This window comes from Sturnus vulgaris, chromosome 3 (genome assembly GCF_052056855.1).
Source record: "Sturnus vulgaris isolate bStuVul1 chromosome 3, bStuVul1.hap1, whole genome shotgun sequence".
Classification (NCBI taxonomy): Eukaryota; Metazoa; Chordata; class Aves; order Passeriformes; family Sturnidae; genus Sturnus; species Sturnus vulgaris.
In genome coordinates this window covers 7,904,433-7,923,841 of record NC_142245.1, presented here as the reverse complement: position 1 = coordinate 7,923,841, position 19,409 = coordinate 7,904,433, and the positions used below count along the sequence as shown (strand labels likewise).

The window sequence follows — 19,409 nt, the reverse complement described above, 5'->3', positions numbered from 1 at the left end:
GTAGAGTCTGCAGTTGAAAGGGCCAATGCACTCATCTTCCCTTATTTAGTCAGCATCTCCACAGATATTCCCACTTTCCTCAGTTTTCACCCTCACTGAAATACACATCTTCTCTTTGTCTGGTTTCCTTTATCTGCGCTAGGCAAACTTTACTTCTTTTGAGTGGTACCTTTTAAAACACATGCCACCTGCCTACAGGAATGCTAGCACAGAAATCAATCTTTAAATAATTGGGGTTAATAGATAGCTTTTAAATTGGTAGTGAGTCACTAACAAATAAACCTTTTAGCTGCTAATGCTATGAAATAACATTTCTGCATTTCACTCTTACTAGATTGCCTCTATTTTCTATTGGATATGGTCCTGGTTCATAGGTTTCTGTTGAACCTGCTGATATATAAAAATTCTTTCTCAATTTTTCCGCTTTCTCTCCTCCATCCCAGATTGTGAGCTTTCCTTTCCCCGAGAGACACAAAGCTCAGCTGATATATGTGGACCCTGAGCAAGGTGTTACTCAACAGCTGTGCTGGACAGGCCAGGAAGAGATGGCAGGATGGAGCTGGAAAAGCTGGGACTTATTTAATTTGCTGTTTCCATTTGGTCCAGAGCCTGGGGCAGTGAGGCCTGGTAGACAGAGCCCTGGTGGAATGAGTAATCTCTTGGTTGCCAGCCCCAAGGCAGACTGCCCTTTGTGCCCCCCTCCCTGTATCAGGAGCATTTGCAGGCAGGCCATGTTATCATTAATCTTTATTGCTATTATCAGTGTGCTGGCTGTTATTAATATTTACTATTGATTAGTCATGGGTACCGCTGAGATTTGTTTGGCCCCTTGTGTGGAGCCGATGGGATCTCATTCAGACCCCAGCCATAAATATAAAGAGCCACATAAAGCATCAGTGATAGTATCACTAACATCTTTTATAAGTGACTAGTCATTATGAGTGCTGCAGTCTCCAAGCATCCGCCGTGAGGTCCTCCCACGCTTCATTCTCTGCCAGAGTGCAGGCAGGAGAGGGGGAAGGGGGAACTCTGCTCTTTCTCACAATCAGCCTCAGCAAGGCTGCCGAGCTCAGTCGGGGCAGCACACAAACGAGGAGTGAAGGATCAAGGGCAAAGCTGAGCTCCGTGCCTATTCCTGCTGGCCTTTGACCAGAGTAAAGCTGTCTTCAGCCCGGCGGTATTTGGAGAGAGCAGGAATATGTTCTGTGTCTCATGAAAGGAGTCAAGGCACACAGGACTTCTAGATGCACTGGTGGCTTGTGCTCCCAAACCTTAGTGGCTTTAAAAAAACAAAGCCAAACACACTTGGGGTTCAGATAACACATCTGAAGAAAGTCTTTGCACCAGACATCCACAGCTAGTCCCCAAATTCAGACTTTCATGTAAGAAGGCAAAGCCACCTTTGTTGTTTACAGTGTGCCCAAGAAGAGAGTATGCCCAAAAAGAAATCAGAGACAAGAGCTACACCCTGAATTCGCTCAATAAGGATTTTGCAGACTGGCTCTGACTTGAAGTAAGTCCACTGCATATCCTCCTTCTCCAGACACCTCAAAATTTTTATGGTTGTTCCTGAAGGATGGTGTTTGGACACCATCTCTGTCTTTTCTCTAGGAAGTCAGAAGATCGGAGCAGGTTCTGAAGGCATGCTGACAGACTTATCCACTTCTCTGGCCAGATACACATTATTGCCTATGTCCTAGCAAAATGGGCTTTGTGCAATGGCTTCACCTGCTCCCAGCCTAGACACCTGCAGACCCATTTGCCAATTTAAATCCAATTTGGCCCAGGAATTGAGACCTCTTTAAAAAATCTGAAAATGTCCAGCTCTCTTTTTTGGTTTTCTTGCAAAAACATCATCATCCTTTTCTTACAGGAAGAGGCAACAACGTGACAGCTTTAAGTAGTGGTGGAGTTTTCTGACAATTTACAAGTAAAGCAGGGAATTTATAAGTGGACATTCATTCTGGAGTTGATCCTTTGGGGAACTCACCGTTATTCTGGCAACACTTAGGGGAAAAACATAGCAACAATACAGTAAACCTGGAGGTCTTCAAAACTCAATTTATTCCTATTTAGGGCTTCAACCATCACTGTTATCTAACCATAAACATATTCTTATTGTATGGGGTCACTGCAGGGCAAAGCTGAAGTTATTTTGATTTCCATTCTTTAACATATTTGGATTTCTCCCATATTTAATGCTGAACTTCCTCCTGAGTTTGGGATGTTTCTTTTTAGGATCTTTCCCAAATCCTTGGAATGTTGAACTCTGACATTGCTATCATAAAATGCAGGTTTCAGTTTGTGATGTCTCTAGCTGAGTCTTTTCCAGAGACACAAGGAGGGGAGAGGGAGAGGGAGGGGGAGAGGGAGAGGGAGAGGGAAAGGGAGAGAAGAGAAAGAAGAGAAGAGAAGAGAAGAGAAGAGAAGAGAAGAGAAGAGAAGAGAAGAGAAGAGAAGAGAAGAGAAGAGAAGAGAAGAGAAGAGAAGAGAAGAGAAGAGAAGAGAGAAGAGAAACATTTCACTCTGGAGGATTCCACAGCAGTTTATTTATGGAAAAAGGTGGGCATAGGAGAAGGAAAATGCTAACAGAATTGGTGTTCTGCAAAATGTGAGTATTGGGTAAAGGTACAGTGGGAAGACTAGTTTGGATTTCACTCAGCTTAATAATGATTCATGACTTATCTCTAAATAACCAAAAAGGGAACTTCTTCTGCCACAGAGAACTGTTCAGGTATAGATTTTCCCCTGCCAGGCAGGAGATTCATCACTTGGGTTGCTTTACTCCCCATGGAAATAAAGTGCACTGAATAGTATATAAAATCCTTTTCCTGCCATCTGTCCCCCAGAGCTTTCAAGCTCTACTCAGGATGAGTTTCACCAGAAGTTTTCTCCCTGTGGCATTTCCCAGGTTATCCCACAGGCCACGGTGTGCCTCAGAGGTTGCAGACTAATCCTGCATGACACCACCACACATCATTTCCTGCTCTTCCAGAGAGATGTTCCTCCTTTCACTGGAACATCAATTGAGAGTTTTTTACCCTCTTATATAAGCAAAAGCAGGAAAATAGAGGAAAATGTAAAAATGACAAAACATGGAAAGTGTAGGAATGGGGCCTGCAAAACTATTGCTGCCTTTCTACGTCCCCTCAAGCAAAGGTTTCCTTGAGTCCCTCTTGGAAATGGCACAGGAATTGCTCCCTTGTTGTGGTTTAGGAATGGTATTCCCCAGTTTTATACAGACACTAAAATCACTCTGTGCTGCTCCCTCTCCCCTCCAACTGGAGGCACAAAAAGCAAAGATCATGGGTCGAGAGAGGAACAATTTACTGGAAACAGCAATGGGATAAGAAAATGAACCGTAACAGCAATAATACTGAATGTCAGAGGAGATAAAGAAAAGAAGCAACTCACGTAGGACCACTTTCCTAATAACAGTAGTATCTGATGGCTCCCTCCACCACATTTTCTCCATCAGGGAGAACCCCTTCTGCCCAGGAGAGTTTTCTTTCCCCCTGCTTCTGGAAATGATGTAAGGGGGTACCAAAAAACCTTCCAGTTGCAACCATGTCCCCTTCCGGCTACTACACCCCTGCAGATACCGAGGTCTCCCAGGCTACAGGGAGATCTCACATCTCAATAAGCCTTAAGAAGCAAGGGACAGCACAGGAGCTCAGTGAAGGTGATGAAGGGGCCTGGCACATAGTGACTTGGGCTTGATTTCAGCCTCACGCAGAGAAGCCTGAGGAGTCATGAAGCAGCTGATGGGTCATGCTGGTCCACTTAAGGCACCCCTCACCACCCTCAGGATTTCTGCAGGGGCCTGGCGTTTGATGGACAAATATATCTATTACCCTACAACCTCTTCACCCTTCCAAACCTGCTTCATTTGACACCTGTTTTAAAAGAGGCAACCATGCATGCAGGCTCTAGTGTGGGAGCAGGGATCCCATCTCTTTGAAAGAGCCCCCTCCCAGCGTCAGCATCTGCCATATCTGCACACTGGAGCAAGGAAGCAAATTCAAGGTGACAACTACTTTCCCAGTCTCTAATTCCCAGCTTATTGCTTTTGCTGCAGCCCAGCAAGCATGATAGGAGAATTATCCCATGGTGTTTTTTTGGTTTACAGAAAGGCTCCAAGCAGAGGTTTCTGCCCTTAGAGGCAGCAATAAACTTCTGGATTTGCTGCTGATGTGGTGAGACTGTCAACATCTACATAATAAAAGTAAGCCCCTCCTGTGACCACAGACCACAACATGCTAGTGATCCATGGTATTATCCTGTTATTTAGTGAGTCATCCTTGCTGCTGAAAAATACACACAGCCCAGTAAGATGTTAACAATAACACTGGATGTGAGAGACTGGTGTTTGTTTTACTCCAGTGTAACTTATTCCATATGGTCCTTTAAAGTATGCTAAATGTTACATCACTTTGGGCTGCCAACTATTATTTCAAGATGAACTCACAGATCTAGAACATAGTTACTTGAAGCAAGGCTCTGAAAGCATTCTCTGTCCAGTAAAAATGCCCAGTTTGGGAGCAAGACAGATGTTGTGGATTGCCCTGTCTTTATCTGAATAAGCAGATCCCCATTTTTATTGATTGTCCACAATAATGATGTTTACTGCTGCTCTGCTGCCTGCTATGACATCTTTCAGATGCCACATGTACAGGGCAGAAGCTGTATCCTGACCAAGGAGATTAGTTTAACTTCGAGCATTTACCTCTTATGTATGGTTTTCCAAGTCCCTGATGAACCAATTCTTTGTGGAATCCTAGTATGTTTTCCAAATCTCCTTGGTAGCCTTAATTAATGAGAAAAATACTGCAAAAAGAGAGACATGCAGCTGTGAGAGGTGTCCTCACTTCATTCTCTGGCTACATTACTCAAAGGTTTAACACAACAAGGTCCAGCACCACAGTGTATCCTTGTATTCCTGGCATGTTCTGTCCTGGACAAAGCCCATAACATTGCTTGGAAAACAAACACATTAAAAAGTTCCTCTCATCACCAGGAGTGTTCCCCAGGCCTCAATATCGGGACGAGTCTCGTTTATTTATTTAGAAAATGTAGAATTACCATTCCTGAAGGCATTGAAAAGACATGTAGACATGGCAGCTGGGGACATGTTTTAGTGATGGACTTTGGTGTGTTAGGTTAACAACTGGACTCATGATCCTAGAGGCCTTTTTCAACCTAAAACATCCTGTGATCCTACTTTTTTTGCCACTAGTTGTGGAAAAGAGATGCTCCACAAAGCATCTTTCTTGATAACTGACAGATTTGCCTTTTGGCTTGAGTTGATTTGATCATAAGTGAAGTTTTGAGAGCGAGTAACCGACACTTTAGAGTTTTTTAGAGCCTTGCTAATAACCTCACCCTTCCCCTGAAGTGTGACGTGTCCAAATTAATCTTGACAAAAGACTTGATCTTGAAGTTTCTTTGCTGTGAGTATTGTATGAGGACTATGGAGATGTGTATGGGGATCATGTGAAGAACAGCATGTATAGGATGTGAGCCTTTTATTGTCAGAGAAGAGAAATCTTTGTACTGCTTGCTGCTGAAAATCTGCTTAGTGGGCAATGATTTGTCTGTTAAGTTATCATCATCAGTTAAGATTCAGAACAAGTTATGACTATTTTAGAAAAATTAGTCAAACCCTTTTTAGATTCTTAAAGCCACCGAAATAAATCACCAAAGACGCACCTGAGGATCCATAGTTTGGTGAGAGTCCTTGCATTTTTAGAGGCCAGGACAAGTCTGTCTGTATGTGCACCTTCTTCATGTGTACCTGGAAAGATCCTTAAAGCGTTAAAATGCCTGAAGATGTACCTCCATAATAATGCACTAACAAAGTATTCAGTCTTTTACCCTAAATTTCAATGTTCTTGCCTTAAAACTAACCAGGCAGACTATTTTGAGCACGCTTTGAGGCACAGACCTAGAAGAATGCTACAAAACAAGACAAGTTTGTAGACATTACAAGGTGTGCCACTACCAATGTTTCCTAGACATTTTCTGTCCCTGTTTATAAGAACATGTTTTTATCAACATTGCTGATAAGAACAAATTTTAACATTCTTCTCTTTGAAACAGATGGTATGATTACCTTGAAAAGTGTCTCGATGTATGCAGTTTACAGAAAACCACAGAGCAAGACAAGTTCGAAGGCTCCAACCTTAATAAAGTGGATGTTTCACCAGCACAAATGCCCTGCCTTCATCCTGAGCTGCAACTTCATTTCTTGCCTTTGGCATGGATGTCATTTGATGTGGGTCCCTTCTTTTGTGGCAGTGTCTTATGCAGACACTTCACTTCAGCAGGGTCTTTGCCACACAAAGCCATCTGCAGGAAAGCCCTGTGCTGAGTCAGGCTCTGATGAGCTGGGGGCATGCTGGATGTGGCAGATGTTTTGTGACCTTACTGACTTCAGGTACAGCTTCACACCTGTGTTGCTCATTTGTCATGCTGCCATAATTAAGCACACAGCTGACCAAAGGCCCCAGATCAGTCCTGACTGTGTCACTTGCTTTACCTTATATTTTGGTTTTGCCTCTTTTTTTCTTCCCAGGTTCTGCTTTTTTATCCAGTCCCTCTCCCCCAGACAACCCAGTGATTAAGCTGGTACCTCACCTTCGTTATCAGCAATGTTTCTCTTTCCTGCCATTTTTCCTGCTGCTGTCTAGTCAGTGTAGCTACTGATCAGACATGGTTGGCTGCATGTACATCAACCCCCTACTTACAATCTGCAGGTTCTGGTAGCTTCTCGTACCTTTATTTCATGTTGTTAGACAGCCATATGTCAGGGTTTTCATAGAATCATAGAATCACAGCATGGTTTGGGTTAGAAGGGAGCTTGAAGATCATCCAGTTCCAACCCCCGTGGGGGTTGGACACCTCCTACAGGACCAGTTGTCTCAAAGCCCCATCCAACCTGGTCAGAAACGCTTCTAAGGATATGGCATCCACAGCTTCTCTGGGCGACCTGTTCCAGCGCCTCACCACTCTCATAGTAAATAATTTCTTATTAACATCTAATCTAAATCGCTTCTCTTTTAGTTTAAAACAATTAGCATTGTTCTATCACTATCTACCTGTGCAAAAAATGGCTCTCTTGTGAGCATATTGGCATGTGAATCACTCTCTCTTTTGTACACTTTTGAAATTAGTATTTGTGGAGACCCTGAAAGGCACTCCCTAGTTAGGGAACACAAGAGGCCTCTCTCACCTGTCTTCTCTTGATAATGAATCCTGTTCTATCAGGCCAAGACAACCCCTGTTCTGTTCCTTGGGTCAGCCCCCTGCCCTTTCCCTGTCTGTCAGCCTTTTGGTCACTCCCACCCCGTTTCCCTGTTGGCCCACATGCCCTAACCCCATTCCTGTGTCACCCCCATGTCCCCTGGTAATTGGTCCCTAATATGTCTTCCCCCGCCCCAAAATCCCCATGTAGTTAATCTGGACCCTCAGACCAGCCCCTTTGCCTTTGCCTCTGAACCTGTGCACACATATGGCTGAAATAAACATCTCTATGAAACACCTACAAAGGCCCTTCCTGCTTCTTTGCCTGCATCCATCTCAACAACTACCCCACCCACAACAAATATTGTTGCTGTTACCATTCATTTTCTTATGTCTCTACTATTTCCAGTAAATTGTTCTCTTCTTGGCCCATGATCTTTGCCTTTTGTGCCTCCAGTTGGGAGGGGGGAGCAGCAAGTGGCTGTATTAAATTGGGGAATACCATTACTAAACCACAAGAGCCTGGAACAAGCCTTGACTGAACAAAACACAAGCGGTATATACCATGGGCTTCAGAGCAGCAATCAGCTCTCTTCCTTGGTGTCCTATGAGCTAAATGGCTCATCCACCCAGGAAACTGGCTGCCAGCCTGGAATGAAGGTCGGGATGCTTCCAGGTTGTGTGAAATTAGATAGTCTTGTCACCTAGACTTCTCTATGCTCTCCCAGCATGGCCGAATTTCCAATGTTCTGACTCTTCTGCAAAACCAAATTTTTATCCAAAGCCTAAAGGCATGTCTTCTTTCCTTTCAGCCTAATCACAACCTCAGTTTTCTCTTTGCAATGTGCTAGTTGTCTCCTGATTGTTCATCTCTCAGATACATTTTTCTGGTGAAATGATGTTGGAGAACTAGGTCACCTACACCTGATCTGAGATTTGCTCATCCTGATCTTAAAACATTTCAGTGACGAAATGCATACTTCTCCCTCTTTACAGGCAACCCAGCTGCCTGCACCATTACTCTCATGGCTATAGGAAGCTTTTCCTTGTGCCAAACTTCAGTGTCCCTGCCTATAGTTTAACCCCCTGACTTCTTATCATGTCATAGGAGGAATGGAAAGCATCTACTCTTTCAGATGTGCAAGGATATGTTTCCTCTTGACTTGTCAGTTTGCATTCCTGCAATGTTTCCTCTTGAATTATGTCTTCGAGACCTCTCACTTCTCTTATTTCTCCTGCATCTGTTGCCTGCTTTCCTGATGCCATTGGTCATATAAATACAGCTGTTAACTCTGGAATCTACCAATGGCAAATAAAATCCAGGTACTATTAGCAACCCTGGCACAATTACCAAAATACCACACTGGTATCTTGAGGTGCAGAGAAAGTCACTCAGAAAGTTTTGGAGTGACTGGGGTGCATGCGGAAGGGAGCTGAATGAAAAGGGAAAGCCTGTATTCCCATCAGGCCTGTAAGACACTGCTCTACCAAACACACAACTGCCTACACACTAGTGAACTGGTTCTACAGCCTCAGAACCAAAACATATTTCAGAGAGGCTGGGTACAGCTTCCCATAAGAGCAGATTTCCTTATGAGAATTGGGGATTTCTAACCATGAGGCAGGTGGCAAACAAGCATCTTCAAACACTTTAAAGCATCATCACAATCCAGAATGACATGATAAAAACATCCAGCTCAGAGCAGCTTTTAAACAAGCCATGTTTGAAATTCCAAGGGAGAAACACACTAGCACATGACAGCATTGAAATTTGAAAGGAGAATCCAATCTTACAAATTGTGCAGTTTCATATCTCCAAAGTATCCAGCAAAACCCTCAAACTCATAACCATTAATTAATCTGGAAGTTATGTCTGGCTTTCTTGTCTCTTTTTTTTTTTTTTTTTTTTTTTTGGTAAATTCTCTTTACATGCAAGGCTTCAGTTCCTATGTTTAGGGCATGCAGCATTGGTTTCTGCCTCAGTACTGCTTGAGCAGGCAGCACAGAGAGGATAAGCATTTTTGGTTCATACTTCTTCAGATGAAAACAGAAGAAATAGAGCACACTGTGCCCAGACAGCAAGATCTGTGTGTGCACCAGTGTGAGTCCTTGGCCAGCAGACTAAGCTGTGGGGAAGGAAACTGGGAAAAGAACCCTGCTGCTGTCTCAGTTGTCCCGGGGGGGAAGTCAACCAGGAGCAAGGACACAAGATTCCTCCAAGATGCCTTGGGAAGACCAAGGAGCACAGATATTCCAGCCACATGGGTCGTTGTGGCCTGAAATTGACTGATTGACAGAGAGAACAGGACTCGAGGACTCATCTCTGGCAGAGCTCTTCCATGCTGGAGGGCACCTCACCAGGCAAGGCCACTTGGAGGTGAAACAAAGCAGAGCTGAGGCAGGTGTTGGAAGTCAAAGCAGCAAGGAGTCAGGGAACATTTCTGACGACCTTCAAGGACAGCAGATCAGAGCCCACTACACTGAAGAAAATTTCCCTTTAGGAGAAATCATTGCACAGCCTCTCATCTAATGGGCCTGGCTTTTGCAAGGTGCTCCACCAGCTTTCTTGATCTAGAATACATAAATTAAATATAAATATGGTGCTTCATGCAGTTGAGGCCAGTCACATCTCACTTCTAATAAAAAAGGCTATTTTTCCTGGAATACGCAGCCTTGCTGAAGGCTGGCAAACAGATGACAGAGAGGAGGCCAAATTACTTTCACAACCAGGGGCCACAGCCAGAGCCATGCACTACATCTGATTTGCCTTGTGCTTCCCACTGGTAACTATGGGAACCTTGCTCATGGATCAAAGGAGGAATAGGGCCACTGCTGAGGAAGCTTCACAGTCCCTAGTTTGCAGGACATGGCTCCCAGACAGTGCCACATGGTACTTGCACTTCTGTTTTTCTGGAAGTCCCAGCTCCTGGAGTCATGTGATTACTATTTCATCACTCTTAGTTTTTTTAACTTGCTTCTGGTTGCCAAGTAAATTGGAAAGCACCAAACTCTAGGGCTCAAAAGCAGAAGACAAATCCAGAGAATGTGTTATTTGTTACTTTTTAATTCTGTACTTGGTTGGGGGGATTCTTTTTTTTCAACCAAAATTTTTCCAGGCCTTGGAATTGTAGAGAAGAGGGCTGGAGTATCAGCTGGAGAGTGATAGTGCCTGTTTGATAGCAGGGCTGCCCCAGGGCTGGCACACTACACTTTCATGTCCCTCTGCAGGGAAGCAGCAGAGTCACTGGGTTATGGCTTTCACTGGGAAACACATTTCAGTCAACCTTGTATCTGCATTTTGGGTCCCTGTATATGAAGACTTGGAACAGCAAAACAAAGCTTCATTGGTGTCATGGTTTTCCTAGAAGATGTTAAGGGACAGCCAGCTCAGCAGAGGACATCTGGTCCTTCATTTTCCAGTGATTCAGTGACTCCAGCTAGGAGCTGGTTTTAGCCTGAGAAGTGAGATGCTGGTATTAGCATGCACTGCTGGTGAGACAATTGGCAGCTGCCAGAAGCCTTTTATGTTTCTACGCCTTTGAGAAGAGTGAGAAGACAGTTTACACCTTGTACATCTCTCACAATAAGCCCAGCTGCTGAAGTCATTCTGTGCATATATTGAATTTTTCCTGTACATGCCTGGTGACCAGAAAGCAGGTTTTTTTCCAAGAAGAAAAGTACGACTGTAAAGGAGAATTTGAAGAGAAGAACGCGTGGCTTATTTTTCAGCCTAAATGTTTGCAAAATATGTGCAACTCTCCCCATTTCCAAGCTTCCTAAATTCAAGTCCAGCCCCTCTAACTACTCCTTCTTTCAGTCCCCATGCAGCAGGTGGTTTCCAGTGCAAGTATACTTTTGTTGCCTGTTACACATAAGCAAATTTAAAAATTAAAAAAAAAAAATCTGCAAAATTTGGCCAGTCAATGCTTCTTCCAGGAAAGCTCTCTCCCAAGCTGTTAAATGTTATGCTCATGAATTAGTGTTCTGAATTTATTGTTTAAACATGCATAAAACACAGCACAGAGCGAATATCCAGGGGGAGTCTCAGAAGTGGCACAAGCTTGGTTTTTCCTTTTACCTCTACAGGCTTTCAAAGAAGGGGAGTGACAGCAAATCACACGCTACCCATTTTTTCACAGGTATGCCAAAATATTCCAACACTGCCTTCTTCCTCTCTGGGGTACAGTCTGTATTCTCAGTTTTCCAGGGAAGAAGACACCTTTCACATCCAAGCCTCTTGGCTGGCTGATGGACAATTGTGATGTAATCAGACCTTTATGGGATCATCAGGACTCAGACTGTACCAGGTACTTGGAAACAGTTAAGGAGGCACTGCCTAGAGAGCTCAAAAAGAAATATATTGATGTCCAGCACACAAAATCCCCCTTCCTACTCACTGATGTGTCCCACTCCATCTGCCATATTTCTAAATGTCTGATTTATCCTCCTAACAGCAAAGGCTGGTTTGAAGGTGTCAGTGAAAGGAAGTGCTCAAATTGCTGGAAACGATGTTTCTAAGCATCTTTTTTAGAAACACCACTCTCCAGGGATCTCCAGGTCTCTGCCAAGAGCATGCATAGGAGAGCCAGAGAATGTTCAGGGAGTGCATGCTCAAGTCTGCTGCAGCAAGGAGCAAAGGCAGATGGATGGCAAGCAGAGGTGACAACCCATCTGCTTCTGCAGGACCTCTCTGGCATCTCCTGAGGGCCTCGAGGAAAACCATGACCAGAGATAGCCAGCCAAAGCAGGCTCACCGGTTATCCTCCAGCATCATCTGAGACGAAAGCATTCAGGAGATGTTCCAAAGATGGACAAGAAAGGATGGTAGGACAGCTCCTCAGAGATGTACATGCTTTGGCTGAGCTGAGTATTGCCCTGACCTCTTCTCTCTTACAGGGAATATAAGGCAGAAACTTTTCAACCAAAAGAAGTGCCTGAGGCTTTTTATCCCCCTCCTCTAAACTGTGCAGCAGTCTTTTTCCACAAGGCGCTGGACAGAGAATTGGCCTGCACCATTCTGTCCTGTGCTCAGCCCATTAACCCCATTCTTTGCCAGGAGGAATTGCTTTTTTGCTCTGCACATGCAGACAATACCCAAATCTCCTCTAGCAACTGCAGAGAGATGCAGGCTTCTGTCGGAGAGAGCTGTGGGTGGGCATGAATGAATGAGGGAATGAATGAACCATTCGCTATTATTGGCATGAGAATCTCCATGATTTTGAGAGGAGTAATTAGTGGTTGTAAGCATGGCTGCAGTGGTAGGTGTTCACTTGCATGGCTGCAAAGAGTGGCGGGTAGATAGAAGTAGCTGGAGCAAACTGCTGCCTCTCCCAGCACAGTCCAGGCTGCAATCCAGAATGCTGAAGCATGGATGTGCCCATACTGTGACAAAACTTGCTGTGTCAGGACATGAGCAGTCTTGTTGCATTTTTGCTTAGAGCATCAGGCAGAGCGCAAGAGCGTTTGCTCAGCTCACCCAGCAGATTTCACAGCCCATGCAGAGCTCCATTCTGTCACAGCCACCACTTCAGCTAGCTTGGCTGAGAAAAAGCACTCTGAACCATGGCCACTGCAGTGGAGACCAGTCCTGGAACACTGCACCTCCTCTCAGCAACTGGACTCACTGTCTCTTCCACTCCCTGACTTCCACCCTTTCCTTCAGAGCCCAGCTCCCTTTCTCTTGAAGACTGCAAGAAATGAAGGTCTAAATATGCCTGGAAAGGGGTGTGTGAGGGACCAGGGAGTAGGGTACATCTTCTCCAAGCCTCCCAGCTTCATATTCTTCCTAGCCAGTCTCTTTTGAAGCAGACAAATGAAAGGTGCTCTCGTGTTCAGATGGGATAGTGCTGCTTCACCTTTTCTGTCCCAGTGCCATTAGGGCTGGGTGGATACAAAGGGTTCATGGACTAATGAGCATCACCACAAACACTGACAAACACTTTGTTTTCTTCAGCTCCCCTGGAATGTCACAAAAATCCCGTAGCTGAAGCAGTCTTTCTGAGGGTCTCAGCAGGAGGTAGGACTGGGAGACAGGAACACACATTTCAAGCTGCAGAGAGAGGTGAGTTTGGAGGAGCTGTGGGCGTGCATGGCTCTTCAGAGGGTAGCTCACCAGTGGATGCCCATTAGTACAGTCTTGGGGATCCAGAGGAGTTGGGTACTGTAATCTTTGAAAGAATTGGGAAGTAGATCGGCAACATTACTGAGGGAATTAAGGAGTTTTAGAGAGAACTCCATGACTAAAATTTGAGTTCCACTGCTTTGTGGTGCAGTAATTAGATTTCAGTGTGCAGGGTGAAAAGCACCAGCAAGGATTGTGTTTGCTGCAACCATGCCAGTTTTTCCTGCTCGCATTATCCTTTTTCCATGTCAGCTTGTGCAGTGTCGTGCATCCTGCAGCCACTACCAAACCAAATACACATCCACTGCTCAGCTCAGCTCCTGAGCCCAGCACAGCACTGTGCATGCTGTACACATTTAGCTGTGCTCATTTGATATCAATGGCCCTGCTGGGAGAATTGAGTACCATCAAAGTACCACACATGGCCAGATGCAGACTTATCCCTTCTCTAAAGAGTTTTAAATCAAAATAGGTGAGGCAGAAAATCTGAGTTAACTGTTGGACACAAAATCATGGTTTTCCTCTAAACCAAATTCTTATATGGAAATGCCTTTCATTCCATATGTCAGCAATAAGCTCTTAAAGTGAGACCAAAACTAAATAATATCCATAACTGCTGCAACACTAATTATAAGTAGCTTGGTTTTTGGTTGGTCAACTTATCACAAAGTGCTTTACAAAGGAGTTTTGTGACATTGTCCATATCTTACCCCTCATGTTGAATGGAGAAATTTAGTTTTTCATCTCTGCTGAAGGACACAGTGGTGCAAAAATCTTCCAAAAAAATTTTTTTCAAAGTAAGTAAGAATAGCACAAATTAAATTCCAAGGTAAAATGGTAAAATTCCGGGTTGCTCTCTTGCCAGTGGTGACCAAAATTAAAGGCAGAGCTGACAAGATAAGAGGGTGTAAGAGGGTGCAAGAGCTAAAACAATGTCTCTGCTTCCCCACAGTTCTTGTTGCACCTGAGGACGTGGGCACAGAGGGTTTGTCAAGGTCGCTGGGTACTTGAACACCAGTGAGTGAGTTATTAGCTCTGGTCCTATTTTAAGTTTCTAAAGTCACAGAGTTTTGCCTGGAGGGTGGGACAATGGGTTCATCTGCTCCTTGCTGGAGCCAGCGAAGGGTGGAGGAGTCATTCAGGCATGGTGAAAGGGGAATTGCCCACAGGAAGGACACTTTGGTCAGCCTGAGGTGCAGGAAGTCCTTCTGTGCCAGGCTGCTGCCTTCCTGCAGGACTCCCGGGGCACGCTGACTCTCCTGGGGGGACAGGAGGCTCTGTGGGTTCAGGGGCTGACCCAGTTGATAGATGTGAGGTCTGCTCCCAGGAGGGTCCTAGCTGACCCATATGCTCTTTGCCTGTCACCCCATGTCCCCTGCTGACCCCTGCCACCCCTTTGAGGATGTGTTTGGGTGGCGGGGGGGGGGGGGGTGTGAACGTCAACCCAGGGCCCCTTGGGATGCTCCTGACTTCCTTCCTCCCCACAGCTGCCATGGGCAACACTGTGGGGCACGGGGACAGACACAGCAAGGCACTCCTTGTAAACACACACACACACACACACACACACACTTCCCTTCTCTCCATCTTTCCCAGGGCTTTCACCCCTCCTGAAGGGTGCAAATGGGTTCAGGATCACCCTGGCAGGCTGCAGGTCGGCCGGGGGGGACGTGGGCAGGAGCTGACCGGCCAGGGTGGGGTAGGTTGTGCTGGGCTGGGATGGAGGCAGGCAGGGCATGGATGGGGACTGTCCCGGGCAGGACGGGCAGCGCTAGGAGCAGGCAGGGCAAAGCTGGGGACTGCCCCAAGCAGGGAGGGCAGCGCTGCTGAGGGTGGGTCCGCAACCAGCCCTGCCTTTCAAAGTCCCTCGATCCGAGGAGGAATTCGGGAAATATTTCCAGCAGCGAGAGGACGAGGAGGAGGAGGGCTGAAGCTGCTCCCCAGGAGGAGGGGCGGCGTGTCTCTGGCTGCCCGCGCACCGCGGCGGACGGATGCGGAGGGAGGGGAGGTTGCCTGCGGGGCGGGCCGGCTGAGCGCATCCCCGGGGCGCGCCTGTGTGTATGTGTGTGTGTGTGTGCGCGCGCGCTCCCTCCATCCATCCCTCCATTCCTTCCTCCCTCCCTCTCTCTCTGTCTCCCTTCCTCCCGCCCGCCGCTGCGCCGCAGCTTCGCACCGGGGCTCCGCCGCCCGCCCCGCCGCGATGCCCCGCTGCCGCAGCTGCTGCTGCTGAGACGGCCTCGGCGACTCCCGCTCCTGCACCCCGCCAGGTAGGACCGCCACCGACCGGCCCCCGCCCCGACCCTGCCCAGCCTCACGCTGCTCCCCGCACCGCGGTCCGAGCGCCTGCGGAGGCTGCGGGGTGTCGGCCCGGGGGACCCGGGGCCGTGCGGGAGCCGATGGGGAGGCGGGGGTAGGATGCTCGCACTCACAGCACATACCCGGCGATGCTTTGTACAACCCAGCCGCGGCACCTCTAGGCAGGCGAAGGGGCTCGCCACCCTCCCCCGGCGGCCAATCGCGACATGTCGCGACGGGAGGAGCGGCTGGGGCGGGGGTCCCTTACCCCTAGCCCGAGAGCCGGGCATTGCCGGGCAGGTAGGGTCGGGCAGGGGGCTGAGGCAAATCTCCTTCCCCAGGGTCTTTGAGACATATTCCCCCGAGCGCGGTGGGGTGCGGTGCCTCCGCCTGGTGGGGCTGTGCGTGCCTCCAGGCAGGGCTGCTTTTCCTGCCTTGAAACGCTTCCCGAGGTGAATGCTCGGAGGCACCTGCAGCCATGCCGAAATTCCCATTTTCGTCTCGAGCAGCGTGCGTTATTAAGGGCTGGCATTAAGCAGCGCTCATCACGTAGGCTTTGTCTAGGTAGAAGCATGGCTGGGGCTCTTCCGTCATCTTGAGTTTAATTTTTTATTCACAGCCTTGTTGCTTCCCTCCCCGCCGAGCCATGCAAAACAACTCCACACTCTGCTCTGTCTCCAAGGCGAGAGCAAACTGCCAAAATGTTGCAGAAATGCAGCAAGCACTAGAGAAGACTGGAGTCTGAAAATGAAAACTGTAGTAAAATCACAAGGTCACAGGCGTGTGGGTGCGAGCGTGTGCTTTCAGGGCTCCTTTTCGCTTGTGCTTTGCAAGAACCTGTTCATTCCTCTAGTCCCAGATGTTGGAGATTCGCAAGTCAGGCAATGGAAATGAAGGCTGAGAGAGGCTGAGGTTTTCTGTGTGCTCCCCTGGCAGTTGCCTAGGAATTCATGTGCTTTTTGTCACCGTTGCAAAGAGAATGGGTACACTTTTGTTTAGAAAAGGAAAGGTGAGACGCTTGCATATTGATGTGATGGTGGCATCCAGGAAAGAAAGAGCTGTGCTATATGGCTTTGGCTGGGGACGTGGCTGTCATCAAAGAAGGGCACTTGTGATCCTTTGGGAGCATCTATTAGCTGTTCCTTTTCCCCTTTTTCTTCTGATTGATTCTTCAATTGCAGCTTTGCCCCTTGTCCAGCATAAACATTTAGGCCAAATAGCGAAATAATGTAACATTTATAGGACCATCACCTGCCAGCCAAGCCATGAACCCCCCCCACCAAATCCCAGGAAAGCTGTCTGACTCCTCTTACGCCCCCACCAGCTCTGTTGACATGATCAACTCCTAAGTCAGTGCTGAGGAGCCACGTTGGTCAAAGCTTTCTCTCTACCAGGCATTGTATTCAGGATATCTAAGGAGGTTGGATGTACTCTCTGTGTCCAGCATCCCTGAGTGCCAGCACAGAGTAGCACAGTTCTAACCTGATGAAGCTTTACTTGCTTCTCCTTCCCTCACTTTCACTAAGGTTTTTGTAATCTATTGGCTGTGAATGGCTCTGGAAACTTAAATATTCACTGTCCTGTATCTGCCAGGCTGCACCTCGTCTTCTCTTCTGGCACTGCTGCACATGACATGGCACAAACTTTGGTTTATGCTCTTGCTCTTGGGAGTCTCTACAGCATCTTAAATGATGCTGTATAGGCACAGCCACTTCTCTGCCTTTTGTAGTGTCCTGATATGCTCAGGCCATTCAAGGTTGTGATTTTCTGGCATTGCATCTGGGACAGAATTTGGGTTTCTGCTGGTCTTTGAGGGGTTACAGTCCTGATTGCTCACTGGGAAAAAAGCCCCTGTTCTCCAGCATCCTAATGAAACTTAGTTCCTGAAATAAAGCCCAGTGCCTCGCAAGATCCATGCATCATTGGACCACCAACCAACAGGTTGGTAATAGACACTGCAAGTGACAGTGGCTCTCCTTGTGACTGGCACGGGGAACAACCTGGAGCTCTGTCCAAGCTCAGAGTGCTAGGATCTGCTCCTGCTCCCAGCTCCTGGACATCGGTGCACACTGCTGTGCAAATCCTGGCTGCACTTGGGGCTGCTGCAGGCTGCTGTGTTCTTGATACTCTGGCATCCACTGTGGGCTGAGCTCCCTGACTGGGCTTTCCCTTGCCAGTCGTGAGTGGTATCTCTCCAGCTGTTTCCAGGAACCTTGGAGGAACTTGGATTTTGCTCTTATCTCTATCCCCCTGGTGATTTCAACTGAAATTGGAAAGAGGGGAGAGCAATGTGCACAGACAGACAGACATGAAAACTGTGATTTCATGTGCCTGGCTTCCTAAGGAAACCTGGCTACCAACAGCAGTGAGATCTGGTGCTGCAAAGAGCTCCTGAGGAGACAGAGAAGGTGGGGAAGTCTGAGGAGAAGGAAGGGGTGGCTAACCTTGTGTTTGAGATAGGTAAGAAAAGCCTGGCACGCACCTGGGCTTAGCATCCCTTGCCTGAGGCCTGGGGGTCTAAAAGCTGGCCATCTGCTCAGCACTAGCATCCAGCTCCCTCTAGAGTCAGCCATGCCAGAGCTGTGCCTCTGGACGTGGCTCTGCAGGGGATGCTACCACCCTTCCCCAGCCAGGAGCAGATGGATGGAGGATGCCAGGGTGAGCCCCAGCCCAACCTGCCCAGCTCCTGTCAAGTACCATGCCTGAATTGCTCAGGTCAACCACCTGCATTTTCATCAGTCTTTCCCCATGGACATCTCCACCTCTTCATCCCTGGATAGTCGCAGGCAGCTGGGAATGGGGATTTATCTCCTCTCCCTTGAACCTTTCTGTTCCTGCAGGGCTCAGGGGAGCATCCTGCTGCACAGAAGACCCACACACAGCTATAAACCCAGTGCAAAAATTGTCCCAGAGAGAAGAGCAGACACAGGCATAGGGGAAAGCAATAGGCCTGTTAATTCCTCCCCTTTGGCCCCTTTGGGTTGGGGCACCTCTGGGCAGATACTTCCTCCCCAGGCTGCCCAAGAGCCTCAGGCTTGTTAGCAGTGTTTTATTCTCCTAGCACTCACAGGAGATGCTCTTCCTGTTTTACACAGAACCGTGGAGCACAGGGAGATGCAGGGCTGTCCTGAGATCTCACGGGGAGTCTGCCAGCCAGCCAGCCTTGGGGAGAACGGGCAGACTGTGCTTAAATCAGCAAGAAAGATGCATAGGCAGAGAGGAAGATATCAGCAACCTAAGAGGAATCACAGGGAAGAGCCTGACGCTGCTTGATAAAGAGACCAAAGGCAGGTGGTAAGGATAAAGAAATGATCTGAAGACAGCAGCAAGTTGGAAGACAGTAATTTAAAATGCAGACAAACAAAAAAACCCCAACAAAACCCAGTCCCAGAGAAATTTAGCATTTCTCCCTTGCTTATTTCCTGGCATATTCCTTGCTGAGATCTTGAGTTGTGGGAGAAAGAGACAACTTGACACTTGGTCTCCATGTGTGAAAAGCAAGACTGTAATCTCCCTCTCAAACAGTTCCAAGCTCATTTTCTGCAAGCTGCCCCCAAATTCATCCAACGTGGTTGAAATTTTATATCAGGGATGTTTTATTTTCTCTATTTGTCTGTTTATTTTGGAAAGTTGCTGGACAAATTGTGGGAGGAGATTGGATGTTTCATTGAAGAGATAGGATACTTGGAAAAATCAGTTGCAGACTGATAATTATTCTTACTTTTTAATGTCCTTTACAGAAACCAAGGTG

General features: G+C 47.1%; 1 protein-coding gene across 5 annotated transcripts in view; it reads left to right on the top strand.

Moving 5' to 3' along the window:
• Positions 1-15,534: 15,534 nt before the first annotated feature.
• Positions 15,535-19,409, top strand: part of SLC8A1 (solute carrier family 8 member A1) — a 114,854-nt gene continuing 110,979 nt past the window's right edge. For all 5 annotated transcript variants that reach the window (XM_088160867.1, XM_088160865.1, XM_088160868.1 and 2 more), the window contains exon 1: positions 15,535-15,630. The gene's annotated coding sequence lies outside the window, so the exon portion shown is untranslated. The remainder of the gene's footprint in view (positions 15,631-19,409) is intronic.